General features: G+C 39.3%; 1 pseudogene; it reads left to right on the top strand.

Moving 5' to 3' along the window:
* The first annotated feature begins 3,274 nt into the window (after positions 1-3,274).
* Positions 3,275-3,714, top strand: LOC102424897 (annotated as a pseudogene).
* Positions 3,715-5,683: the final 1,969 nt, after the last annotated feature.

Raw genomic sequence — 5,683 nt, 5'->3', positions numbered from 1 at the left:
ACGGGTGGGGGCCGGCTGGTTTGCCCTGAAGGGTGTCCTGGATCAGGGTGGGGGTCCCCACTGGGGTGCCTGGCCAGTCTGGGTGAGGGGCTGAGGGCTGTTTTCCGGAAGTGGGTGACTGAAGCTCCCAACCGCTCCTTTTCTTCTTCTTTTTTTTTTTTTATCCTGGGCCAGCTTTAGCTCTGAGGCCTCGCTGCTGAAAACATCGATACAATGTTGCGGTCCGGCTGGCTGAAGCCTGGCTGAATGAAAGCCGGTTTCTGGGGTTTTGTTTAGCTTCTATATTTGCAACATAGTACATAGTTGCTTAGAGTTGCAGCTGAGAGGCCAGCAGCGGCAGTCCGGGAACGTTGGAGTCCGTAGTCACTGGAGCAAGCAAGCCTCCCTGTTCGCTTCAGTGCATGGCTGCCGGCCGCCATCTTGGCTGACAGTTAATTTGCATAAGGATATGCTGATTAGCCAATGGGAAGGGTAGCGGTCGTACGCTAATTACCATGTTTCTCTTTTATTAGTGTAGATACTATTAATTTGTATGATTTTATATTATTATAATATTAATATATATTAATTCATTCAACAAACCTACTTAGTCATGGCTTATAATTACATTGCCAAGTCTAAATTGCCAAATGTTTATTTAAAACTTATATTCATACTGAAAGTTAATACTTTTATATCTTGTATTATTATTGTTTCCTACTATCATATCACCTCTATCAAACTGAAAGACCCTTGAAAATAAATGCCTTAGTTTTCTCCTATATGTCAATATTACAGTATTTTTCAAAAGCATTGATTGATGTGTGTTGATTGAATAAACTCAATAGATCTAAAGTAAGTCTATTTTTTGAAAAATTAGCATTTATTCTATAATATAAATGTTAATTTCATACATTTAAAATATTTGTAAGAAATTAAAATAGGTAACACATATGTAATACCTTAATCAATAAAGAATTTAAAAAATAGTGAATTACTTTGATTTTAAAATTGAAGCTGACATTTTTGAGTTGTGATGTTTTGGGTTTTATTTTATTTAAATCAAGATCTCTGGGATTTTCTGAGAACGATTGAAGCCAGGGGCTGTCCTGAATGAAAAAAGGTGAAAATAGAGAAATGGAGAAACTTCAGCAAATGCCTCAGTTCCTCAGCAGCATCTTTTCTGTTTTGAAAATAAGCCTTTGCAGGTGTATTTCCTATCTTGCTTCCTTGCTCAAGGAAGAATGTTTATTATTTTCTGAATTTATCAGCAATTGGTGTGTGCTGAGGGCTCATTTGTTTCCTACAAAATGTCCCTAACTCACTCCTGTTCTCCTAAATTTAAAACAGCTGTTACTGTGGGCAAGATTTAAGTCTTAAGAGACAGAATTTCAGACTCTGTATGCCTGCATTACACTATTGTTAATAATAATCTCTGTCCATCAAGGTGACAAGTGGACAGTGTTCATCTACACACATATTTATAAAAAGCTAAACTTTTATTTTGTTAACAAAAACCCATGATTTGATTAAAAAAATAAAAATCTCTGATTGTTGGTGCCATTTAAAGCATTATAATTTAGTTTTGCTTGAAGCACTGTAACTTGATTCCTTTCTGTGAAGTTATACTTTTTAATACTATCTGTGAATTAGGAAGCTTATTTACTGAGGGAATGTAGCAGAGGGACCCAAACTAAATGTTAAAAGGCAAGGCAAATTTGGAAAAAGAAACATAGTCTTTAATTTTAAATTGGTTATAATTTTATTTTCAGATTACTTTTTCATAATTTAGAATTCATAATCTCCTTAACATTTTTTTGTAAAGGAGACAATAATTCCAACTTTTTCAATGAATGAATGCCTCACTTTTTAAAATTAATATTTTGACATAATCATTAAATACCGTGGGGCCTTGACTTACGAGTTTAATTCGTTCTGAGACCGAGACCCAGCTCGTTAAGGAGCTCGTTAAGGAGCTCGTTAACTCAAATTACTCTATCAACTCAATGCAAAAAATCGGCCGAGAGACAGCTGATATCTCAAAAAGCTCGTTAGTCGGGACACTCGTAAGTCAAGGCCCCACTGTACCTGAATTTTTTTTTTCATTTTTACCTTGTTTTTACATAGTTACCTTAGCAAAAATAAATTATTTTGTTTTTCTTTCTCTTAGATTTTCTTGCAGAACAACTGTTCAATTTCTATAAGGATGGATTCATCTGTTTTGAAAATGCAGATTATTTTCATGCATAAGATAAATCACTGAAAGAGACAGTAAGTACTCAAAAGGTACCTGATGTTCTCCCAGAGTGAAATCCAAATCATTCTTCTCCACAGTGAATTCACGATTTCCTGCAAGGTAAGATCTCATCCTGTTAAGGACTTTATCTTCGAAGAAAAGAACTATTTCTCAAGGAAACTCCAGTATCATAATTTATAAAATCAAATTTATCAATAAGCTCAGCTCTTATTTTAAAGTAGTCATCCAAGTCTCTAGAACCTAGAGTCTAAAATATTAATGTTAAACTGTAATATTCTATAACATAAATATGTAAAAGAGAACAAATAAATATTTAATCATTTAAAAGTTTCCATTCTCATGAATAAAATTAAAATGCCCACTAATCCTTAATTAATACATTTACAATCCTTCCTTAGTGATGAGAATTAACTTTGCAATTTAATTTGACACTTTACAGCAGCGGTTCTCAACCTGTGGGTCGCGACCCCTTTGGCGTTTGAACGACCCTTTCACAGGGGTCGCCTAAGACCATCCTGCATATCAGATATTTACATTACGATTCATAACAGTAGCAACATTACAGTTATGAAGTAGCAACGAAAATAATTTTATGGTTGGGTCACAACATGAGGAACTGTATTCAAAGGGTCAGAAGGTTGAGAACCACTGCTTTACAGTGTGAAAAAGAAAGATAAAAAATAAACCTCTTTGGAATGGGAAGAAAATTTTCAGTCTCTTGCCAGCCACTCTCTTGTTCCCTCTCACTCTCTCTCTAAATCCCCCCACCCTCAAATCATTGGTATTTCTACCCTCCCCAGTCCACCCCAGTCCTCCCCAGTCGTCGTCTCCTCCTCCTTCTCCTCCTCCTTCTACTTCTTCTCCGCCTTCTTTTTAATAAACAGAACTTTTAAAACCTGAGGTTTAGATTTCATTTCATATAGAAGTGTTTGCCTGGATTTGTTGCTGATGAACATGGTAGTCAAGAATTTAAAAAGGCTAGTCTCCTCCTTCCTCGGCGCTGCCTATGGAGGTGGCAGCCATCTCCTACTCAGTACCATGGCTGCCCTCAGACCCCTCCTGAAACCCAAGATTGTCAAAAAGAGAACCAAAGAGTTTTCATCTGGCACCAGTCAGACCGATATGTCAAAATTAAGTGGAACTGGCGGAAACCCAGAGGCACTGACAATAGGGTGCGCAGAAGATTCAAGGGCCAGATCTTGATGCCCAGCATTGGCTATGGGAGCAACAAGAAAACAAAGCCTATGCTGCCCAGCAGCTTTCGGAAGTTTCAGGTTCACAACGTCAAGGAGCTTGAAGTGCTGCTGATGTGCAACAGATCTCACTGTGCTGAGATTGCTCACAGCCTCTCTTCAAAGAACCGCAAAGCCTTGGTGGAAAGAGCAGCCCAGCTGGCCATCAGAGTCACCAATCCCAATGCAGGCTGCACAGCAAAGAAAATGAATAGACAGATTGTGTACACATTGTATTTGTGTTAATAAACTCATAAAATTCTGCCCCCCAAAAAAGAATTTTAAAAGGATTAAGAAAAAATACAAACTCTCTTTAAGATAGATAATAGTGCAGATCAGCGATTTCAGTTGGTGTGCCTCAAGAATTTTTAAAACATGCAGTACCTGATTGTTTAGTCAGAGGCACTTACCTCTTTTTCCTTAGATTATCAAATAAAAAAAAAAATGACAACATCCAATAAAACAGCAGCCATCCAGTGTGAATGCCCTGTCTTGAATCATAAATATATAGGTCATATAATAGAGTTGCATCTTATTGGTCATGTAACATAATAAGGTTGTGTCTGATTGGTTAACTCTTGGTACCAGAAATCCTTATATAGAAGCATAGGCACCCAATTTTTTAAAAAGTCACTTTGGAGCAAAAAAGATAGGTAATTACTATTATTATTTTTGTGTAGATCAATCAAAATTATACCTATTTTTTGTCAGATCGGCAAAAAGTATATTTTTTGGTGTGTCACAGATTTTTAGTAATTAGTTTATGTGTATCGTGAGATAAAAAAAGTTGAAAATTGCTGGTCTAGGTATAAGATACCAGAAACCAAGTGTAGCAAAAATTTCCAAATGTCTAATACTTTTTACAATGCCCAACTTTTATTGATATTTATTATTAATTCACTAACAGAAAATGTATTGATAATAATCTACTGAAGATAGCACAGGACTCAGGATTCAGTTCCTGTGTAGAGGAGCTTACAATTTAGTAGGAGGGTCAGATAGGTAAACTAATCTGCTTAAACATTAGACGATAAATCCTATATAATAAAGAGGTAATATGCAAATTGACCATCATGCCCTCACACAAGATGGCCACCTCCATGTGGTCCAAGATGGCCACCACAAGATGGCCGGCAGGGGAGGGCAGTTAGGGGCAACCAGGTTGGCAGGGGAGGGCAGTTAGGGATGACCAGGCCAGCAGGGGAGAGCAGTTGGAGGGGACCAGGCCTACAGGGGAGGGCAGTTAGGGGTGACCAGGCTGGCGGGGGGGCAGTTAGGCATCGATCAGGCTGGCAGGGGAGTGGCTAGGGGGTGATCAGGCTGGCAAGCAGAAGCAGTTAGGGGCAATCAGGCAGGCAGGCAGGTGAGCGGTTGGGAACCAGCAGTCCCAGATTGTGAGAGGGATGTCCCCCAAGGGGTCCCAGATTGGAGAGGGTGCAGGCTGGGCTGAGGGACACCCTCCCCCCAGTGTACAAATATTGTGCACCAGGCCTCTAGTTCTTATATAAAGGATGGCATGGTGCTGTGGAGAAAAAAATGAGACTTCCCAGAGGGGTTGACATCTGATCCAAGGCAGAACAGAAGGATGAGCAGAAGGTGAGACGTTTATCTGAGAGAGAGAGAACCGTATGGGAAATTTAGGGATACAAATATATGAAGTTGTCTGAAGGATAGAGTCAGTGGTGACAGAGGAGTTTGAGGAGAGAGAGATGGATTGAAGCCAGACTGTGAACACCTTAATATGCCAGCTTAAGAGTTAACTCTGTAGTCTGTAGGCAAAGGATTAAGCAAAGGAATGGCATAATCAGCTTTAAGAAGATCAGAGGTGCCCTAACCGGTTTGGCTCAGTAGATAGAGCGTCAGCCTGCGTACTCAAGGGTCCCAGGTTCGATTCTGGTCAAGGGCATGTACCTTGGTTGCGGGCACATCCCCAGTGGGGGGTGTGCAAGAGGCAGCTGATTGATATTTCTTTCTCATTGATGTTCTGACTCTCTATCCCTCTCCCTTCCTCTCTATAAAAAATCAATAAAATATATTTTAAAAAATAAAAATAAATAAAAAGAAGATCAGGGGTTAGACTCCCTAAGTAATAGTCCCCAAAACCCCAAGATCTGCTTGGGAAACACTGCTTGTAAGGGAGTGAAGGGAAGTTGGCTGTGATGCAGCTGTAGCAGAGGCTGCATCCCACAGGAACCTCTGTAGCAGAAATGGCCCT

The sequence above is a fragment of the Myotis lucifugus genome, unplaced genomic scaffold (assembly GCF_000147115.1).
Source record: "Myotis lucifugus unplaced genomic scaffold, Myoluc2.0 scaffold_29, whole genome shotgun sequence".
NCBI lineage: Eukaryota > Metazoa > Chordata > Mammalia > Chiroptera > Vespertilionidae > Myotis > Myotis lucifugus.
This window is presented reverse-complemented; position numbering and strand designations above follow the sequence as displayed.